A 24535-nucleotide genomic window follows, 5' to 3' on the forward strand; every position below is an offset into this window, starting at 1 on the left:
GAAAATGCAGCAGATATTAATGGTGGGTTCTTTAATTAGAGCCCAGCAGAACATCTTTGGGAGCAAAACTGTCAATCACTTGAGACAATATTGACATACAAAAACACACACATATACACCAATGTTAAAGACATTGCTGACATACAGTACACACACACACACACATATACAGACTATATATAGCCACAGATACATACACATACTAACATATACACATATACCCACAGATACATACACTTACTGACACACATACACAGCATTTACAGCTCTCAGGCTCCTCCCCTCCTTCTCCTGTATTCTGGGCTGATCTTTACATAGAAGTATTGAGGACCTTTGGGTCATGTGATCATAAGGTCCTTCATCCCTCTCCTTCTGTGCCGGTAGATGCTATTTCTGTGCCATGCAGGACCTGGTAGGTCCTGCTCCTCTGTTCATCTCCTTTTGATGTTCAGCCCGCTCACCCGGCACTACAGTGAGGGGGCTGAACAGTGCAGTGGTGGGTCCCTCTTCCTCTCTGGACCCCTGGGAGAGCGGGGTACAGTGGTTGGCTGTCAGTGGCATACAGTACCTACCATGAAGGCAGAGCAGGCTTCCTCGGGCCCCCTTCCTGCAGGGGCCCCATAGAAGTCGCCTTCCCTGGCTTCATGGTAGCTATGCCACTGGTTCTACACCTAACCCTTTTCCCTCCTGAGCCTAATATTTGGATGGGACCTGACTCTGGGTCAGCAATTTGCAACAATGGCTGTGATTAAAGGAGAAGTCCGGCCAAAAGTATTTTTTGATATGTTATTACTTATGGAAAGTTAGACAAATTTCTAATGTACATGAATTATGGAAATGCACATATAGGGCTATTTCCCTTAATTTAGTAGATCAGGGAGACTTCAGATTCTCTGAAATACCAGGGCGTATAATTCCAATGGAGTGTCCAGCAGGGGGCACACTATATATAGAAGTCAATGAGTACCATTGACTTCTATATATAGTGCGCCCCTGCTGGACACTCCATTGGACTTATAATGGATGTTTATGTAAATGTAATAGACAGTATGTTTTTGATTGAATACATTTATGGAATACTTTAGGGAGCAAGTGTCCTTGCTCCCCAAAGTAATCCATAAATGTATTTAACCAATACGTTAGGAGGGCACCAAGCAGGGAGGGAGAGAAGTGCATCTACCTCCCCCCTCCCTCCCTGCTTGGTGCTGGGCATATATACACAGTACTACTACTCCCATTCTCTGCTCATAATATGAGCAGAAGATGGCAGAGTAGTACCTGTGCTATCCCCATTACTACGCCGCCGCACAGCCGTTCATCACAGGGGCTTCAGCAAGCCCCCTCCTCCGCTCCCCCTCCTCCCAGCTTCCACTTTCTAAGGCTAGGTTCCCACTGCATTTTCAGCATCCGTTTAACGGATCCATTTTTTTGTAAAAAAAACGCATTGCAAAAAACGGATGCATTTGTGTGCATCCGTTTTTGATCCGTTTTTCCATTGACTTCCATTATAAAAAAAAGGATCAAAACTGATGCGTTTTTTTTTGGCGCACAATAAAGTACTGTTGACACTACTTTTTTGACCGTTAAAAAAAACTGAAACCGCTGAAAACGCAGTGTGAACCTAGCCTAACTCTCCCCCGCTGACTCCCCGCCGCCACCGCTGGCCCTGAAATTATCCCGCCGCTGACTTCCGCCACCGCCCCTCACACTATCCCGCCGCTGACTCCCTGCCGCTGCCCCTCACACTATCCCGCCGCTGGCCGCCGCTCTCTGCTCCTACATACCGGCTCCCGGTCCGATCTGCATGCCGGCCGGGTCACCCCTCCCCCACCCCGCAGGGATCACAGTGTCCCGGTGCTTCCTGGTGTCCACGGCCTTCCTGCGGGGTGGGGGAGGGCTGACGCGGCCGGCATGCAGATTGGATCGTGAGCCAGTATGTAGGAGCAGAGAGCGGCGGCCAGTGGCGTGATAGTGTGAGGGCCGGCGGTGGGACAGTGTGAGGGCCGGCGGCGGCGGGGAGTCAGCAGCGTGAGAGTTAGAAAGTGGAAGCTGGGAGGAGGGGGAGCGGAGGAGGGGGCATGCTGAAGCCCCTGTGATGAACGGCTGTGCAGCGGCGTAGTAGTTATGGGGATAGCACAGGTACTACTCCCCCATCTTCTGCTCATGCTATGAGCAGAGGATGGGAGTAGTAGTACTGTGTATATATGTCCAGCACCGAGCAGGGAGGGAGGGGGGAGGTAGATGCACTTCTCTTCCCTGCTCGGTGCCCACCAAACGTACTGGTTAAATATATTTATGGATTACTTGGTCACTTGCTCCCCAAAGTATTCCATAAATGTATTCAATTAAAAAGATACCGTCTTTTACATTAACATACTGTACACATCCATTGTAATTCCAATGGAGTGTCCAGCAGGAGCGCACTATATATAGAAGTCAATGGTACTAGTAAGTAATAACATATCAAAAAATACTTTTGGCCGGAGTTGTCCTTTAATTCAAAAGATACGTTTTGTTGAATCAATGAAGTCACGGCCAGAGTGTATACACACAGTATACGCTCTGGGCGGGATTGCAAGCGGCCACACAGAAAACTGACATGTCAGTTTTGTGCAGCCGCACAACACTGACAGCTCACAAAATTGAAAGTGCAGCTCTGGCCACACTTTCCATTGTGTGCTATGGTGAATTGGGATGCAGGTACACATGGATGCACCCGCACCCCAATTCAACAGAAATTGTTGAATTTCTGTACCGTCCAGGATGAATTTCACTGACACCGGCCATTCTGTGACACGGCCCGTTGCTTACTAAGTGTGAACCCGGCCTAAAAGTAATTAATTGATTACAAAACAAAGAAAATAAGTCTATTTCTGGATAGGAAATTGCTACTGCAGGAGCAACTAGTCAAGTTATAAAACTAAATAATAACTCTTTCAGTATCCTCCTTCACACCCACAGTCATAAAACTCCCAATGAACACTTTATAAAATTTGTTTTGTTGCAATATTCTCTCCCTTAAAATTAGATTTAAGCTTTCACAGATGTAGAAATACTGTGGCCAAACCTTTAGAGATATTGCCCACTCCTCCCTGTCGGATCTGGTAGGTACTAAGTTCCTTTATGTGCTTTAAAGACACCATTTTCTGATTAAACAGTATTTATTTTACTAGCTGGATCAGGAACAAATTCCTTTGATACATTCGTTTCTCATCTGTTTTCTCTGCCATTAAATTGCAGGAAATATTTTTCTGTAATAAACGTCTTTATATTCTGCAGATTTCTAAATGGCCATAGTCTTGCCAGGAAGAGTGTTCTCCTTTGGATAATGTGTTATTTTTCTGTCAATTGATTTTAAAAGTCAGTTTTATTGTATTGCATAGTGACCGCTGTTTCTTAGGGGGGAAAAAAAGGAAAAATCATACTGGCAGAATATGTTTGATATGAATATCACATTAATAGTATGCCCACCTTTATTGTATCCTAAACATAATTGGAATATTATAAATGTGTATTTGAAGGTTAGTATGGAATAGTGAGTTTTAGAGAGCATTTATCATGCATAAAGTCCCACCCCCAATCCCCAGGACTAGAGATGAACGAATCACTAGAAAATTTGTTTAGCGAATTTCCCGAATAATCGCACAAATTTGCGAATTGCACACAAACGAATTTCATTAAAAATAGTGGCGACCAAACATGTGCAGAAGTTCGTGCGAACATGCTGCTAATTGTCCGTTGATATGAAAATTTGTTTGATGATCGGAATGGTTATAACAATAGTTTTTGAACATGCGAACATTTATCTTGTGATGCACGCAACTGCGTAACTTTTGTAACTGCGTAATATTCACAACTGCATTATGTACGCAACTGTGTAAATGTAAGCTAACATGTGTGTTCGCTATTAAGGCCACCATGTTTTGCAAAGTGAATCTGGCGAATCACAATGAGGCAAATTAAACGCCCAAATCACTGCAAATCAGAATTTGTCAGATTTGCCTTGCTCATCTCTACCCAAGACCGATTTTCTGAGAGGTACGCGTCTCTCACTAAATGCAGTGAATCTGGGACTGCGGTGTGGAAGTTGCAGAAATCTACACCAGCTCTAAGTCATGATAAAGCAGACAAACATTTTTCGAAATGAAAAAAATAAGAATTAACGGGGTTGTATGGCAAAAATCTTTTACTTTCAAATCAACTGGTTTCAGAAAGTTTTATACATTTGTATACTTCTATATAAAAATCTCCACTCTTCCTGTCTCAGCCAGAGATGTCAGCAGAGAGCACTGTGTCAGACTGAAAATAAAAATATTTCCTGTAGGACATACAGCAGCTAATAAGTATGGGAAGACTTGATATTTTTAATTAGAAGTAAATTACAAATCTTTATAACTTCTGAAACCAGTTGATTTGAAAGAAAAAGATTTTTGCTGGATAATACCTTTAAGAAATTAAAGCAAAAATAGAGACCAATGCAGGAAAAATGTACATGTTACAGTAACAATGCTGTCTGTTCATCTAAACTGAACTTGACCTATAGCAGTTGCCTTTCCCTATTTCTATTAGTGCTCCCTAGTACTCAGATACTTACAGTACATGACTTAAAAAAGGGCTAAATTGTTTACCAACCAAACAGTTGCAATAACAACTATATGAAAGAACGTATCTATGCAAACAGGTAAAGAGTAAGATATGGCAGGAACCGAATGATGACTGGAAGGGGTGATATCACAAAAGACTGATGAAGATGGTGACTAGGAAAACTGACCCATTCAGTCAACACTACTCACCTTTTAGCTATATTCACATACTGTCAAATTGATTGCCATTTTATTTTACAAATAACGGCTACTATTTGTCATTAAATAACACCTGTCTCATAAAAACAGCCATCATTTTTAGGTTATGTTCACACTACTTAATAGACCATCGCGGCCGGTACTTAAGTAGGAGCCGCTTGCTTCACTGTGTGAACAGACAGGTCTTTCTGCGGGCGGAATTCACTGAATTCCGGCAGCAGAAAACTGACATGTCAGTTTTTCCTGGCGCCGCATAGGATCCCGTCCGGAGCGTATACGATGTGTGTACGCTCCGGCCGGGATCCCATTACAAATTAGGCTATGTTCAACTCCTCAAAACTACGCTGTAATTCTGGGGCGAGAACTACGGCCATAGTTTTACGTAGTGTGAACATAGCCTTATGGTGTGTGAACATAGCCTTAATGTCCCTGAAAATATCCCTAATGAAGACCCTAATCTGTATAACTGATCATAATATGAACAACTTGAACAACAAGAAGACTCTAAACCCATAGATAAAACTAAAGGCTGAGTAGTACTGAACTAAGTAACAAATGCAGCAAAATCAGACTGGGAGAAACAGCAACAACTACAAGTTACAGGCAAGGACTAAACTAGGATGAAAGGTGAACCAGTGGGTTGACTAGGGAAAAATAAACTAGGCCCTAAAAGCTACTGGAAAAATTCCTGTACAGAACCAAATTCCTGTCCATCCCCTCCTTGGTTGAACTTGATGAACATGTGTCTTTTTTTTCAACCGTATTAACTATGTAACCACTATAATCCACACTATACTGCAGAAGTCATGGATATTTAAGGACATGATATTCAATCAGAAACTGTTACTCCAAATTAGATCTGAGCAGAGATTACACTAACTGCATAGCAACTGCCCCAAGCTATTGAACGGGCAAAATAGCAAGATGATCTTTGAAATTTGTGACAACTACATGGCAGCCACTTAAAAGAATGACCAGCAAGTCAGAAACAGTAGAATAAAGATATCTAATTGTCAGTGTCTTTCAACCCTATTTGCATTGGGTTCCTCTTTCTTCTTCACTTCAAGTTCCTGTGCCCCCTTGGTGTCTTCTTAAGAGCAAGAGAGGCCTTTATTCCCCTTTGGGCACTAGGGTCCATTTGTGACTGCCATATTTCTACAACTTTCTACAACACCTTGGTTTTGCAGGGATTTTTAAGTAGGTTTGAAATATAAACAGTAGTTATAGTCAGCACCTTCAGGAGTAGGTTATGTAACTTGATGTCACATAGGCACAGAATAGGCATACTGTAATGCAGGCATCCCAACTGTACTGGACAAGTGTCGCTACTCTAGCTCCCAGCACGGCAGGGCAAAATCCACTCACCCGCTTCTAAGTCTCGCTCCAGAGTCCCATCACCTGCCTTCTGAGTCAGCAGATGCAAGGAGAATAGATTTAATCATTTGTAATCGATAGGTATAGGTAACAATAAATTTTTAGCTCCAGCCCAAGAGTTCAGAAAAAAAGACTCTTTGTGGAGTATAAGAAAATAATATAACATAACATGTGAATGTTATTCATGGGGGAAAAAAATAAAACCTATCCCCAAAAATAAGCCCTAGCCCTTTTTCTGAGAAAAACATTATATTTGTATTTCTCTTATATTTATATTTTACATTTTTTTTTTTATAAGACCCTGTCTTTTTTTTTTTTGAGAAACATTGGAACTTCTGCAAATAAGCATCACTCTATAAGTCAACCGTTTACATTAAAATAGTTTTCCACACTCAAAAATATTTTAGGTCATCATCACTTGTGGGCTCATTTAGCCAAAATTTAAAGACTTCTTGATAATTGCAGTAGCTATAGAGGGACGTTGTGCAGTTTTCTCAAGAATGTTTTAATGTGTTTTACAGATTTGCAAAATTTCAACTCAATTTAGAAAGTGCAGACTTGCGGGGATCTAATAATAATTATCTCAACTTCATCCAGGGTTAACTACTGTTACTGACTAATCTGTATCTTCTGCTGCAAACCTTCAGCAAAATAGTAGTGCAGCCAAAGGTCAGCGAAATGTACACGCCGAAAACATGTTGAGTAAGTGAATGGTAAGCGTACATTCCAATCTAAAATATCTGATGTACAGTCCACTTACGATTCATGCATTGAACCTCCCAGAGAGACTCTCCAGTTACCGACTAGAGAGTGTAGTGTGATGCAGTTTGTTTATTGGCCTTTCTGAGAATTCTTATACGCTATGGATACAATCTGTTGCTGGTTGTTGTTTTTCCTGGCTGCTAGACATCAAACTGTCCACACAGAAGCAAGGCCTCAGAAGACACAATCTTGATATCTGGTCACCCCTGCGTTCCTCCTGCTAACCATGCTAAGAGCAGATCCAGGAAACAGAGAAATAACCACTGGAAATGTTTATGAAACTGGATAAAGTGTGATTATACGTTATAAACACAGCATGTTAAAGACTTTTTGAGCTAAATGGAAGGTTGACTTATTTAACTAATAAGGTCAACATAGCCTAAAGGTGTTCTTCTAAATTAAATAGAAACAGAAGAAAACACTTTAATTTCTAAATTTCTTAGTCTTTATTCTTGTGCAAGTAGTTTCAAAGATATATACAGACCAGATCTCTAAGCTTAATAAATTTAAATATATAATTAAATACATTTCATGTGAGACTACAAGTCTTGACTATTTGACTGACAACTATCACACCAAATCACTTCATACCCCAAGGGTGTGTTCACTAAGGGCTGTATTACCCAGGACAATTATCGTTTGAAAAATCATTAGATCGTTTGGATTTAAACAATAATCTTTTCGTGTAATAGCAGGCAACGATTAAATGACCAAAGAGAAATCGTTGATCGTTTGATAGAATCTGGACTTATTTTTATCGTTTTATCGTTCACAAATCGTTCGAACGTCATTCGGTGTAATAATACGTTGTTCACTTGTTCCCTGGTCTATCAGCCAGGAGAGAACAAGCGCTAGAACACCCATAAGTAAAGATCATTATCCTTTGTAATAGGGTGAATGATTTAAGATTGTTTGTCATAGCAGTCGTTTGAGATCATTTATCGCTTATCGCTGAGGTAGGGAGGAAAGGTAGTTCCTTAAAATCCAATGTATATTGTTGCCTTCTAACTCTCTCCCAATCACAAAATTGGCAAAATTGTCCCTGTTGAGTTTTATCTAACATGCATGCTCAGCTTTAAGGATGTAGTCAAGGACTGCATTGTGGCCCCTATATCGAGGGGCAGATGATCTAGCTGTGTGCTCAATGTATAGGATGTCATATATTATAGCTCTCATACCTTTTAAGAGATTTACTGAAGAAATGAATGAGAATGGAACATTAATAGCATTCCCTTATGCTGCGTTTACACGAAACTATAATTGGCCCGATCGTACGATTAACGATGTCGGAGTAACGTTTTTTTTTTCATAACGATCAGCGTTTAGATGATCGTTTTGCGATTGTGCGCCCGCAGCCCGCCCCCCCCGCCCGCAGCCCGGCCCTCCGCTCGCAGCCCGGCCCGCCCGCAGAACGCCCCCCCGCCCGCAGCCCGGTCCCCCGCTCATCCGCAGCCCGACCCCGATCGCCACCCCCGCCGCCGCTCTGATCGACACCCCCGCTGCCGTTCTTCTGTCCCCTCCCCTTAACCCCACTTTATCCTAGTGTGGCTGACACTTTCAATTCTTCTGCTGCTCTAGTCACATATTTAGTGACACTTTGTGTCCCCTCTGCCCCCTCTTATCCCTATAAATCCACTGCCACTTACTTTTCTCCCATCCGATCCTTTTACAGTCTTTGCTGCCTTATAACCCCCTTTCCCCCACAAAATTCTCTCCCATCCACCTTACAATGCCTATGCCAACTTGTCTTTTTGCCCCCTATACACTGATTTACAAACTTATGTCCCCTTACTCCCCTTCCTAGTAATGGGGTTGTGTTCCAGGGGCCCAGACTCTAGGTAAGGACTGATGCTGCATGACAGATGTTCAGCTGACTACAGAAATAGTAATATGTGAGGAGGCAGACAGGCTCAGCTTGAGGCTATGTTTACATTACGTGAACACCCGGCCGTTCCGTGACCCCGGCCGGGTCACAGAACAGCCGGTCTTAGCCCGGATCATCCCGGCCGGTACTTAAGTACCGGTCGGGTAATCTTCCCGGCTGAGGAGCTCTGATTTGGGCGCATCAGCGCGCGCCCGCATCAGAGCTTCCCATAGCCCACAGTGAAGCAAGCGGCCGGAGCTGCTTGCTTCACTGTGTGAACTGACAGGTCTTTCAGTTTTTTCCGGCGCCGCACGGGATCCCGGCCGGAGCGCATAGGATGTGTGTACGCTCCGGCCGGGATCCCATTAAAAATGAAGCTATGTCCCACCCCGCAAAACTATGGCCGTAGTTCTGCGGCGAGAACTACGGCCGTAGTTTTATGTAGTGTGAACATAGCCTAAATGTGCACAGTGTAAGCCTAAATGTGCACAGTGTAAGGGTCCTTTCATACAAATAGATTTCTTGGCCATTGCCGGTCCAACTGAGGGCTGATCAGCAAGCTTGGTGTCCGTTTGTGGTGCCTTTACACAGCACAAGAAATCTAGCTGCTGGGCTACACAAATGATCCATGTATCATTCCTGCTGGCAGAAAATATAATTGTCAGCTCACCGACCAAGAACTCTCTGGTGCCCCGGATTCACATCTGGCAAATGCGTGGTACTGTAATTCGGAAAAAGGAAACGATAATCCAGCACTCGATGCAGAGAGATTCTTTTTATTTTTCCAAAGCCAAATGTACAGACAACACCTAAGTGCAGTGACCCCACAGGACGCGTTTCAAGCGCATGCGCCCTCTTGATCACCTAAGTTGCACTTGTGAAACCCTTCCTTACATCATCACCACTACAGGTGTAACAAACAGGTGCACAAGTTAACTCTTAACTCATTCCTGCTGCCATGGAAACTGATAGCACTGGTATACATATATCTTTGCTGTCAGTTTCCATATGACACAGCAGTACATACTTACCTTTGCTGCTGTAATCTGGCATCCAGTTTCTCACTTGTGATTAACGCTATCTAAGCCTCCCCCTCCTCCCCCCCCCCCCCCCCAACATTTTCTTTTTCTTCATCTCTCTTTCGCTAGAGATAGAATTTGCCCAACAATAAGCAGTGGACAGCAGCTTCCAGGGAATTGAGACACCTAGTTGCCAAAACTTTAGATAAAAAACTTGTGGGGCAAAAAGTCATTTTTGATAAATGAAGTACGTCACAAATCACATTGGTTATCAAATGGACCATTTATCTGAATATGTGAATATGATTATAATATGGAAAATATTCTGTATTTTAGCGTTAACTATAATAAAATGCTCAAGGATTTTGAAAAGTTTTTCTGCTACACTCAGCAGCCTTTTGCATTCTGCTTTTCTGAGACATTCAACCTGATAAACTGTAATAAAATAATGTACCAATTTATTTTATCTAATGCATTCATATTGAATGTCTGCTATATATTCTGCGTCTGACTTTTTGACCAGCTTCAACATATAATATGTCTGTAAAACATATTGGGGGACATTTATCAAACATGGTGTAAAGTGAAACTGGCCCAGTTGCCCCTAGCAACCAATCAGATTCCACCATTTTACAAAGAGTCTGTGAGGAATGAAAGGTGGAATCTGATTGGTTGCTAGGGGCAACTGAGCCAGTTTCACTTTACACCATGTTTGATAAATCTCCCCCATTGTTTGTATATATGAGTATACAGTAATACATTAAAGCACATTGGGATGTTTATTTAACTGTACCAGAAAAGGCATAAAGGTTAAGTGAATTACTTCCAGAAAGGTCACATAGTATCAAACTGCAGACACTGCCAAATGTCAAAACCAAACATAATAAACAGACAACAAAGTTTGGAAAAGTTCATTAGAAATTTTATCATATGGAGCATACTAAAGACTGAGATGTCTGCTCTTTTCATATTGATTCCTAGCTTTGTTTTATTAATTACAATAAAAAATCTGAATGTGTGAACATACCGTACCAGAAATATTGATTAGTGTGAATCTTGCCTTGGTAAAATGTTAAAGGTGAAGTTCAGACTCCCTGTTATTTTTTTCAAAAAGGGAGGGGCATGGGGAAAGTAACTAAGAGTATTGACCTCTCCCCATGCCTCTTCAGCCCTGTATTGACGCTTTGGGACCCCCGATGGGCTCCGGGATCTCCAGCGATTCACAAGTCATGACCCGGCTGATGGACTGGCCGTTTAACCAGTCAGAGACTTGGGCGGGACACTACTCCAGTCACTGGTTGACTGAGCGGGCTGTCCATTAGCCGGGATAGACATTTTCATAAGGAGTTCCAAGGCGGTCCTGCTGCTCACCTCGAGCACCGGGAGAGTTAAGCAATACTTCATTGTTACTCACTCCCCTGCCTCTTCCGCCTGCGAAAAGTCGTCTGTAGCCGGACTTCTCCCTTAACCTAGGGCTGCCCAGTAACATTGGTCACACAACATAAAGGTTGCAATGCTGCTGTTTATGTTATACAGTGTACTGGTGAATCATGAGCTCGAAATCTTACACCAGACTGGCCACATTTGGGTATACGGTCAGGTCTTGTGAATGTGTTGTCCATGCAAGTTATAGAGTGTTTTACAAATGCTAGAGAGGACATAACCTAGTGTAGACCCAGTATGTCTGGTTTTAGCTAAAATTGGAGGCAGTGACAGGGTTAATAGGTAGAAGAAGGAAAGTGGGAAAGTAAAAGGGAGTCAGGAACAGGTCAGAGAAGGGCAATGAGCAGTGTGAATTGGATAGGTTCACTCACCAGGGGAGAAGCAAGGGTCCTTATAAGGGGGGAATGAAGAAGTGAAGCAGCAACAGCCCACTTGCCTACCCATGTTACAGAAGCAGTGACTGGAGGAGGGTCTTTTTGTTATCCTTTGTCATGACAGCTTGCAGAAGGGAGGTCTTGCAGGGCACTTCAGAGTCTTGTCTGAAAAAAGGGGGCCCAGAAAAGAATATGCCCTCTCATTTTTTATTTTGAAAGATTTGGTTGTTTCCGGCGTGATAGGTCCCAGGGAATGGGAGAGTTGCAGTGCAATAGCATTTTTCAGCTGCCAAGCTGAGGGATAAGTTGAGATTTTGCACTTCTGGATGGCATATTTTATTTAATGCAAGTTATTTGTTAACTTATTTGTATTTAATAAAGAGAGAGGCTGTTATGGCCATCTATTCCAACATTACCCTAAGTGCTTTTTGATTTGTGGAATAGTCGGGGAAAGGGAGGAGGAGAGTGGTTATTAACATTGTGGGGTAGATAGGCAAAAAGCTTGCCCTGACCTTGGGTCGTAGCTAGAGAGAACTCAGTAATACCTGTTGTCATGGCAAGCAAGGGATTGTAGAGATGGTTCTTGTGCAAAAGTCTGGTGCCATTTTAACCAGCTAATAGTTGGTCTAAAAATACACAAGACAGTGTACAAATACAGCAGATTGATTAAACAGTCTAAGCCAATGTGATACATTTTTGGAGTGTCTAATCCAAGTTCCCTCTAAGAGTTACGGTTTCAATAAATTTCCCCCATTGCTTCATGTCATATCAGTGAGTTGCGTATTTGCTACTAAGTAAAAACCAGGATGACCAAGTGTCGGGAACCCATAAGTATTAGCAGCTTAGAGCTGATTAACAAACACACCATGACCTAGAAAAAGATGAATCCTGTTATCTAATACTTAACATCTGTCTGCTGTGGTAAAAGGCTGCGGTGGCCAGAATGTTACAAAAACCGCCAAGTGTGAATTTGGCATTAGAGGGGGCAAGTGAAAAATGTTACTTGCTATTCTCCTATAATATTGCAATTGACAGTGATAAACATTTTGAAATAAGGTAAACACAGCTGCATGGATCAGTTTCAACACAGAGCCGCTCAGGAAAACTTCTGAAAAGCATGTAGTACCTTTCTATGAGTTCATAATGATGAGCAAACAAAGTAATGGATAGCTTTAAGAAGATTGGGAAAATTGCCAGACAGGAGCAGCTATTTATTACCATAGTGTACATAATGTCCAAAATACGTGCATATTATAAATATCTACAAATACGTGTGTCTACACATATAGGGGATCTTATTCTCTGTTTTTAAAGAATGCTTGACAATTATCACAGATCTATTACAGTCTGTTTTTTATATATTTGAAAGTGGGGTATTTCTGTATACAATACATGGGAAAATAACTAACAATAGGTAAAAAGATTCTAACCTGCACAGAATGAAAATGAAGGTAATTTTCTTATCTTTATCCTTAGCGCTGTTTTTGCCAATTCTTTACTTTGGTTATGATGTAAATTAGGCGGTTTAGTGCACCAATACACCCTCCTGAATATTTATTCAAGGCTCTGCATTGATAAACACTGAAGTGATGTCACTGCAGAGCACCACCCCAAAATTCAGGAGGAGAGGTGGGGTGGATCGGTGCACTGGAGGGGGTGCTACCACCAAATTACCTGATTTATGTATTAATTAAAGTGAAGAGTTAGCAAAAATGGTGCTGAGAATGAAGGCAGCCTTTATTCTCAGCATTTTGAGTGCTATGGAAACATAATGGCAAGTTAGGCTTCTAACCTGCAGATAGTTTCTCTTTAAAGTGTCACTGTCGTTATAACTTTCAAAATCTAAATCAACAGTAGATGTGAAATAGAGCAAGTTTGCCATATACATTCGTTATTTTTGTTGTTGTTATTGTTATCAGGCTGTAAAACAAAGCTGTACTTACCAGAAATCCAGGTCCAGTCTCCTGAAGGCAAATTTTCTGACTTGTGCTGGTTATAAAAAACAGACTAAACACAGGAATTCCAGCCAGTATAGAGAGTCATGGCTCAATGTGTCCATCAAACATATGACTGCCTTCTCTGTGACTTCCTGTTTTCTGACTCTATGAGAAAAAAGAAGTCAGAAAACAGGAAGTGTTTTCCAAGATAACAAAAACAAATAAATAAATAAATAAATAAACAAATGTAAATTGCAAACTTGCTTTATATCACATCTACTTTCAGTTTAGATTTTGAGAGTTATAACAACCGGTACACCTCTTTTACTTTTGATTATATCTCTATTCTACCTTATTAAGAAACAGTATACGAAAAGTAATATGTTAGAGTCTATACCAACCAAAAAATATATTTATGACAAAGTTTTATGCAAAATCTCAGTAGAGGACCTGAGAAATATATTTTAAATATATAATATATTTTAATTTACATCTCAAGCAGAATCATGAGCTCGAAAGGAGTAACGATAAATGAATAGTGTAAAAAAAGAAACATACTTCTATTGGAATTGTTTGGAATAACACAGTACACTTCTGCATATGGATGCCTGGTTAGCATCACATCTGTAACATATGCCCAACTGGATAAGAATACTGAAAATATTTGGCATAATACTTTAAATCTAGGAACATATCCAGAGCTAATTGAAATAGCCCATTGAAATCGTAGAAAAAATATATTACAGCCAAAAATAGGGTAATTAATCAAACTAATGGAGCCATTCATCATGGAAAGGAATACTTTTAGAAATTTATGTAAAAGATGACACCTGGATTAAAAGGGCAGTAAATGAAGATCTGATTTACCAATCCCGTCATTTTTCAATTAGTTTTATCTTAGTTGTGTAAAAAGAAATGTTTAAAGGAAGGAAGTTGCTTGTTAATCAATGTTTTCACTTGAGGAGCTTTGCTAGTTGTATTATCCATGCTAGTAGTATTAGCCATAAAAACTTTTATACCCCCACACTCCTCTGTCAGGTCCCAGATCACACAAACAGTGCATATATACCTTCTGCGCCACTGTGTGATCTGGCATTTAGCTCTCCGACTCATACAGCATTGTCCAAAAAGCAGGACGGGAGAGCCGGAGAGCAGGATGCTGGATCACACAAAAGAATGTATGCATGCACTACTTGTGTGATCTGGGAACTGGCAGCACGGATATATACATATCTGTGCTCCCAGTTTCCCTTTGCTATCGGCTGCACATCCCCTGTTTACACAGGGAGATGTGTGGATGACAGCAATAAATTTTACTGCAGTTTAAAAGATGTTTTCCGCCCTCGGCTGATCTCTGTCACTTTTATAAGGGCCTATTATTGACCCCATAGATGGAATGCCACTAAAGATGTTTACAGATCTTTTTGTTGCCAAAAATTAGCAAACAGTGAAGTGCAGATATTTAGAATCACACTTACTACATGGCCATATCCTGGTCCTAGCCATGTAATAAATAAGGATAATGCATCATTGAGTTTACTCCAAATACAGTATTGCTGTCTGTCTAAAATCAGCTCAGCCTTGGATAATTTTGGCTAAGCTGCCCTAAAGAATTCCTCAAATGGAATCAGTTCTCTGCGGTTTCCACTGGACTGGTACCTCCGGAACCCTAAAAAAGTGACATCATGCTTAAAAGTCATTCCAGCAAAATACATGCTTCACTGAGCCTTGAATTATGCTTATTTTTTATCACCAACAAGCTTAAAGCGACTCTGTACCCACAATTTAGCCCCCCCAAACCACTTGTACCTTCTGATAGCTGCTTTTAATCTAAGACCTGTCCTGGGGTCCGTTCGGCAGGTGATGCAGTTATTCTCCTAAAAACAACTTTTAATCCTGCAGCGCTGTGTCTAAAGGCCGGGGCTTACATTTGTATATGCATTAGGCTGGCACCACCTCTCCGTTCTTCCTCCCCACCCTCCTCATCATTAGGAGTGATCCAGGAACATTTACTGTTGTTTGAGCTTTGCACAGGTGTCTTAACGATCCAGCCCATGTTCATTATGGTAGGGAATAGGAAGCAATCTGCCTGGAGCATTCCTAATGATGAGGAGGGCGGGAAGGAGGGACAGAGAGGTTGTGCCAGCCTAATGCATATACAAATGTAAGCCCCGCCGTTAGACACAGCGCTGCAGGATTAAAAGTTGTTTTTAGGACAATAACTGCATCACCTGCCGAACGGACCCCAGGACAGAAAGAAGCTGTCCGAAGGTACAAGCGGTTTGGGGGGGGGGGGTGTCAGATTGTGGATACAGAGTCGCTTTAAAGAGTATTCCAGTGATTCCCTAAAACCCCACCTCAATTCACTTACTGCTCCAATGAGTCCTCTCCCATGCTTCTAAAATTCTTCTAACGTCAATTTAATCTTTTCTAAATCCACATAGATTTTTAAGATGCAGAAGCCCGGAAACACTACATGTCGAAATGCTATGCACCTCTTTTATATTAACAGCTACCTTCCCCTGTCTACTAGTCATCTGTGGGTCAGGCTGGCAATTGCTGTGTATAGCTAACCCAGCCCACAGAGATGGAGGCCATGTCTAGAGGGGATGAGTTAGCGCCAATATAAAGGAAATGGTGGAAAACAAAAAAATAGAAGTATATGGCACACAGGGGGGAATTAGGAGTGTGCATATGATAATTTGACATTTGTTCTGGCTGGAATACCCCTTTAACTATTTATGAAGTGTGTTCCTCTTGTGGCACCAGTTGGGTACAATATACTGGGCTCTAAAATGTCATACATTTGGAAAATTGCAGTATTCACTTTCACCATCTGCTGCACATTATTTTCTGGATAACCATTGAGTACTGTTTCATGTCAGACATCTGCAATTGTGTCAGTTCTGTGTAACTCCTCACATTAGAGGCCTTAAAATGTGCATGGTGCTCTTTCATTCCAAATTGGGGCCAAATGTAGTGTGTTTCTAAAATCAGATAACATTGCATAATAATTATCAAGCTGTCTTTTCACTGTGGCACAAGCTGGGCATGATATATTGGGCCTCAAGAGAGTTCCAGCGGTGGAATGCAGGTAACGTAATCAAGATGGCGGCGCTCCCGGCCTTGCTGCACCGAAGAAGAGGATTAGGTTTAAGATACAGACTGCAAATGCAGTCTGTATCTTCATGAAGTCTATCTATGAAGATACAGAGTGCAGATGCAGTCTGTATCTTCATGAATAGACTTAGGGAGACATGCACTTTTATGACAGGGACAGTTACATTTACTTTTTAAGGAAAGAAAGTAGCCCCACAACCTACTCTGTTTTCATTGCTCCCAAGGTTTTTGTTTTCCAACCACCTCCAGCAGCTACAAACAAGCAAGAAAAGGTTGGGGGACCTTTTGGACATTTATGGCATAGTCTGTAGATAAGTCAAAAACATCGAGATGGAAATAGCTCCAGATCTGGGCCTTCAAATCTGCTGCAGAACCTGTACGTGTGAACACACGCTAAAAGTGATATTGGTACCTCCCTTTCTAAATGTGCAGTTCTCCGTACAACCAAGAAGCTTAGATAACTGCACAAATATACTTGTTTTAAAAATGTATGTGTCTTCTTTCTGCTATAAAATAGCTTAACTTCATGGGTGAACAGTGTCACCTAGATGGGGTGACCACATCATCACCATAGTCTCTCCAATCTTCAGGGAATGGGCTGCTCCTATTGCAGCAAAGCACTGGCTATCATCTCAGTGGCGCAAGCACAGCCGTGCAGTGACATTTCTGAATCCTTAGCTGTCCTTAGATCGCCTGCACCTAAACTCACCTCTGCCTTTAGCCATTTTGTTGCAGGGTCGCCAGTGTACTAAACCGATACTATGACACTGACGTAGCTGATGAACGCCTGCTGTCATTTACAGAGGGCATTCAGGTATGTCTTGTACCTGGCTCCCCCATCTGCAACGTCTCTAGCTGGTTGATCAATTGCCCGCTCAGCCAGTCAGTGACTGGGACGGGCAATCAATCTTCTGTGTAAGGGATGTTTCAGCTGGAGGAGTTGCAGAAGGCAAGCGGCTATCACTAAGACATGGAAGCGGTTCTACGGGGCACGAGGAGAATTAGGTATACTTATACTTTAAAAAATTATATACTACTTTTTTTTTGTTTCAAGGGAATTTTTTTAAGGGTTGAAAGCCATGACTAATAGTACCACAGTAACACTCTAGTAAATAAATATGTTATTCTTATTTGATCTTTAGTTGTGCAGTGGTAGTATGCTGCTATATGATTCACTGTTATTGTAGTTGCTTAGAGGTAACATATTTAATAAATTATTAAACACCAGCTTAGTTTCTGCAATACTATCCAACATCATGAAGGGATTATCAGAGTTGGTATGCCAAACATATGTGATAGGTGTGCCCTGGTATAACTCTCATCCAGAGAAATGTTACATTTATTGGTGCACATGTGAGAAAATAGATTTAAATTACTGGAAACCCATAGCCAAGCCGCTCTAACATAATAGTATTAATAGGAAAATTGATTACCTCATTTGTAAAGTTGCACTATGAAGATTTATTCTTCTCACTAGATTCTGTAGAGTCAAATAGAATAAGCAAACAAGCAGTTGGCGGACATACTAAGGCCATTATCCACAGTATAAGTTACACAATAGGAATAATGTGGACTGCTGTATAGTAGAAGTTACATTACATGATCTCTAGTTTACATAATACCATATTTGTGTAGATCAGACATTTTGATCACTTTTTATTAAATGTTATATATAATGTTTACGTTGTTCGACGTTTGCAAAGAAGATTGTTATATTTTAATAGATTGGACAATTATACATGCTAGGGTATATAAAAATTTTTCTATTATTTATTTTTGTATGTTTTATTAATAATAATGGGAAAGGGGGGTGATTATAATTTTATTGGGGGAGGGGCTTTGGGGTATTTATAAAAACATGTTTACTTTTTTTTTACACATTTAAAGTCCCCTTGGGGGACTTTTACCTGCAATCATTAGATTGCAAACACTGTACAATGCTATTCCATAGACATTGATCAGTGTAATAGGTGCTTTGCAACAGGGTGCCGATCGGACTGCACGGAGAAAGGTAAGAGACCTCCGGCGGTCCGGTAAAACGATTGGGACCCCCACAGTCACACTGTGGGGAGTCATGATCAGTAAGTGACAGGGGACGGCCCCTGTCACTTACACTTAAACGCTGTTAAGTGTAAGTGCGATTGCTGCAGCCTATCATTAAAGGGGAATTCCAAGTAGAGGTTAAAAAAAGGAAACTTTGCAGAAGCATAACGCATTACTTACCTGTCTATCTTAGTTTTGAAACTACCAAAAATCCATTTGTTTGGGGGGGTTTGCTCTGTTTTGTGTTTCTGTTCTTCCTGGTTTGGCATTTCCCAGAATGCAATGCTTTCTCCCATGTGATCATCACAGCCCCCACCCATTACAATCAATAAAATTAGTGCAGCAGCTGCTTCTGGCCAGTTAGAGATGGTGAATCAGTCAGGGGATTGGGTAATCCAGCCAAGCCTCCTGTGACATCACACCCTGCCCCCTGTATGCATCATCAGCAAACACACACAATGTGAGACAGAAGCATGGAAGATTTGTCTCCTGGGGGGGCAGACAGCAGAAGCAGGAGACAATGTGAATTGGTACAGGGGCCATTTTTTTCACTTCCTGGATTTCTATCAGCTACCAGTGTGGCAGAACTGTACAGATACGGTAATACATTGTATAGACACATCTATATAACTTTTAATGTACTTTTAATAGAAAACAAGTTTTTCTTATCCGGAGTTCCCCTTTAACGGTGAGGGCCCAGCTGCTAATTGCAGCTGTCCCCCACCTCCAAAGCACGCTTTATAACACAGGACGTACCGGTATGCCCAGGGTCATCTGGGGACAGGCATTCAAGGCGTATCGGTACGTCCTAGGTCGTCTAGGGGTTAAGGCTGAAATCATATTAGATTTGAGCACTCTACATCACCTGACAATGTGGGGGCTGGACTAGCTATGGGAGGGACACCAGCTTTGAATAAATTATGTGATGCAGTGTCACAAAATCGCCACCAACAGAGGGAATTTGAGGTGGTTCTTTCATCTTACACACACCCCATTAAAACACAGCTAGTGCAGTTAGGTTATTTAGCTGCTGTGTCCTGATCCAGCCACTAGATGCTTGGGCAAGCTCTAAAGAGATGAGTGATAAGAAGTAGTCATGACAGTCAGAGCTAATAGAGGAAAACAAAGTAAAGTATGTGACTACAGTCAAAGAAGACACAGCACCTGTATATCAAAACTAGTGCATGAATGGATTCATAACTAACTGGATTTGTTTCTTTCCTGCTCCTGTGCATACTAAGCGGCCAGGCATCTGCTCAAGTGATGTTTTACTTACCCGTTCCTGCTCCTGTCTGTAGCCAGGCCTGAACCAATGTTTTCCTCTACAGCACTCTAGTGACCAATCTGTGGTTATTAGAGGCTGTAAAAGAAACCCTGATCTAGGCCTAGCAAGACAGGAAAAGAGAGCAGATGATTAATACTCCACCACAAGGAGAGGAGCAGAGACTCTGGTTGCTCTGTACCCAGTGCAGTGAGTACTTTCTTAGTACCTGGTTTCCATTGTGCCCTAGCATGGAGTTCCTAGAAATTACATGAATGCGCGCTATGCATCACTATTTAAATCTCTCCCTTCCATGGGCCAGGCACTCTGCACCTGTCCCAGGGAATATAGGGCCAAATTGAAAATGACAAAAAAACTGAAATGAATTTGATGGCTAAATTTGAACAATCTCTCTCTCTAAACAAATCTCGACAGGATCAATATGTGGACATTGTAAATGGCAGGGAAGCAAGGTAGTTTGCTACAATATCCCTAGAACCAATCCATGCCTTGGATATGGGATGGACCCTCGCTTCCCAGTGGCGTAGCTACCATAGAGGCAGGGAAGGCAGTTGCTATGGGGCCCGTGGAGGGAGGGGGCCCAGGGAAGATAAGAGCATCCTGTGTCCTTTTGCTTAACCCCTTATGAACTGCAGTGTGTAAGTGACCCAGTGTTCTCTTACATGCTGCAACACAAAAAAGGGTTAACAATTAGCTCTCTGCCCCACTACTCGGATAACCTCTGACCTCTGTTCTCTGAGCTCCTGCAGAGGTCAGGGGTTATCAGTGCAGGAGTAGTGAAGGAGAGAGCTAATTGTCTTCTCTATTAACCCTTTGTTTGTGTTACAGCATGTAAGAGAACACTGGGTCACTTACACACTGCAGTAAATAAAGGGTTAAGCAAAAGGTAGTCTGCACCTGCACCTACAGTATGTATATAACCTGAGGCTCCTAATAGGCTGTTATAGTTATATACAGTTGATGGACAGAACAAGCAGACATTGGCTTTCTCCTCTGCCTGTCACTGTTTTGGCTGCATGCAGGATTCTGCCTCTGGCCACAAGAGATTTTAATTTTTTTTCCACATCACCGAATATATATATATATATATATATATATATATATATATAGTGTGTAGGGGGGCCCATACAGTTTTTTGCTATGGGGCCCCATGAATCCTAGCTACGCCTCTGTCGCTTCCCCTTAAAAAACTACAACAACAATTAACACAGACTATGAAATGAAGATGTAAAACATACTTTTGGTGTTAAGATGGCCAACTTTATTTTAAATCACATGACTAAAACATTCCGCCGCACTACCCCTTTAACTTCCTCTATAAGTTAAAATGAGTCCACCATAACTTGCCTGCAACTTCCACCAGACTCCTGAACCACAAAAAAAAAAAAGCTGTGACAAGAGTTAATTTAATACAGTATATATATATATATATATATATATATATATATATATATATATTATAAAAATATAAATATATATTTTTTTAATCTTTGACACATTTTTGCACACTTAATTTAATGCCATAAATGTATAACTTAGAACTACAAGTTCGGGCAAGATGAGAATTGTGCAAAAGAAAGCTAAACCTCGACTCATAAAGGGTCATCCTCCAGCACTCAGGAGAGGAGTATATGTAATCAGGGGCATAACTAGGATTCCTGAGGCCCCATATTAACAAACTGTATGGGGCCCCATGAATACTGTACGCTCCCCCCTCAAATACTTAGATGATCAGCAGGCCGCAGGTACCTAGGATGATCGTGATAGACAGTGTCCGGGTGGAGGAGGTGGAGCAGAGGATCATGCTTGCGGCTTGGGTCCGCAGTGTGGGAACGGGCTACAGGTGGAGGGTTAAGTGATCAATATGTAGTGGTCCAGGGACTGTAGACAGAGGAAGGCGCCAGCAGCATCAGGACAGCTCCATTGCTCTCCAGTGCTGGTGGGCAGAAGTGAGATGTTAGTGCCTCGGCACGGCACCAGCTGGCCTGATACTGTTGGCGACTTCCTCTGTCTCCAGTCCCTGGACCAACAACAGTATGTCTCACACACCACCCTCTGCCTGGAGCCCGTTCCCCCTCTGTATACCAGAGCCGCAACCACGATCCTCTGCAGGTAACGAGCGGCTACCACTGTCTCCTCATCACCCTCTGAGTCTGATCCTCTCACCCTGGAAACCATAAAGGCAGGACACATGTTATGCCCAAGGAGCTAGGGCCTCCCTACTGCACGGGCCCCATAGCAGCTGACTGGCCTGCCTCATGGTAGCTACACTACTGTATATAATCTATAAGCATTTTGCCATGATTTATTGCCCCGCTAAAAGTGTTCTTCTGCTATAGGGACAAACTTTATTAGCCTGTTACACCAATAAGAGAAAAGGGAAGACCCCAAAAGAACTAGATCATAAAACAAATATTGTCTACATCAATTTATCATCATATTTATTGTATCAATCACAGAAAAAAACACATACAACATTAAAAACAAGACCTGGGGAGGCGGAGGACCAAGTTACTGGGACAAGTTATTAAAGTGACAATGCATCCATAAAAATACTGTTATAAAGCATATCTAAACGTTCCTACAGCATAAGGTGCAAATGAATAAAGTTCCAGTGCTTACTGCTACAGTACGCTGCTCAATGCATGTATAAACAAATATATAAGGATGCAGGTTACCATTACCAGTATGTACTACAGGTCCCAGTCCACTGGCCACCCACCTCACACTCCAACGCCGTTTCGCACCGCTTCGTCCCTGACTGATTGCAGCTTCTGCTCTGATAACAGCTAATCTCAAGAAATCTTTGAAACTGTTCAGGTTTCTTCTTTTGGCATCTTCTGATTTAAAGCCCAACAACCTGCAGAATTTAGTCATTTGTTACTGTCTGTGGGGTTTAGAGCCTAGTGTGCTCATAACATTTTAAAAACTTACATTTCAAGTGGCATTTTGGTATAAAGCATTGTATACTCATTAAATAGGTGAGAAATGCTAAATAGATGGAGGTCTTATTAACATGTTCAATGAAGTTGTCTGTGATCACAAATCCGTCAATTTTATAGCCCATTAATTTCTATTGGGCTATTCAAACGTTTATTTTATTTTATTTTTACGGATCCTCAATCTGTTCTGTGAAACAATGGGACGAAATCACAGAACTGATTCCGCCATAAAAAAACACGGATTGCATGGATATGACATCCGTCTACATCTGTGCAATTTGCGACAAATGCGGACAAGGATGCAAAATGGATGCAATCACAGATGGTTTTTCAAAGTAGACTTTATCCATGGACCTTGAAAATGACTAAACATGTGAATAAGGCCTTAACGATGGTCCCTGACTTTCTCATCTGTTAGCCAGTGGTAATGTTGGTTTCACACATGGCAGTTTTTTGGAAAGCTGCCACTGCAGTTTTTGTGCCAAAGCCAGAAGTGGATTCAAAAGGGATGGAAAAAATAATGGGTGGACTTGTACTTTCATTTCCTGTTGAATCCACTTCTGGTTTTGGCACAAAAACTGAAGTGGCAGCTTTCCAAAAAACTGCCGTGTGATTCCAGAATTAGAAGTTTGAATGGAGAGGTGTTTGAATTTGAGCCCTGCAATATTATGGCACTGATAAAAATTGCTGACCTGTACGTCAGTTAAATAAATTATGAAGATTTTCCCCCAGTTTAACAGTCAAGCTAAAGAAAACATAAAAGTATTAAATGCAATTTCATACAGTCAAGCACTTAAAATAAAGTTAAATGTTATTTTTGTTACTGGTTATGGGTACGTTCAGGATCCGCAGCAGATTTGATGGCGCAGACTTGATGCTGCAGATATAAATGTAACTAAATGACTGAACACAGCATCAAATCTGCTGTGGATCTGCTGCGAATCCTGTACGTGTGAACACACCTTAAAATATTACCACAATTGATCATGTTCAAATTTCTATTGAATAAAGTAAAATGGTGAACATGGTTTATAGTGAAGTGTTAATGTTTCCTCTTTTATATGTTGAAGTACAGGTCTATATTTATTAATACGGCATGTACATGAATACAACTTCCAGATGTTGTTACATCAGTTACAGCCAATCTAATCTGGCAAAGGCTTATAAGTAGAGATAGGTGAATTTACAGTAGAAACGAAGCAAATCATTTTGTTAGCTTTAAAATCTACTTATCAGCTGGCTGCCTTTCATGTCCGTTCTGCTCCGCCCTGTGTGCTTGGAAAAGCTGGATCCAGTCCTAAAGGAAGCTTTTCCAGGCTTTTCCAGGCACCTGGAGTGGAACAACACAGAGCAGCATGGACTAGAAAAGCAGACAGCTGATAAGCAGATTGTTGAGCTAACAAAAGCGATTCACTTTGTTTATACTGTAAATTCACTCATCTCTACTTAAAATGCTTATAGCATTTATAGGAAAACCTCTTATTTTTGTAGTCAATGCCATTAAAATAAATAGTGATAGGCTAAATATGGAACTGATCAAATAGTGTTGAAGGTGTTAATCATGAATTAGCAA

The sequence above is a fragment of the Dendropsophus ebraccatus genome, chromosome 1 (genome assembly GCF_027789765.1).
Source record: "Dendropsophus ebraccatus isolate aDenEbr1 chromosome 1, aDenEbr1.pat, whole genome shotgun sequence".
NCBI classification, from domain to species: domain Eukaryota; kingdom Metazoa; phylum Chordata; class Amphibia; order Anura; family Hylidae; genus Dendropsophus; species Dendropsophus ebraccatus.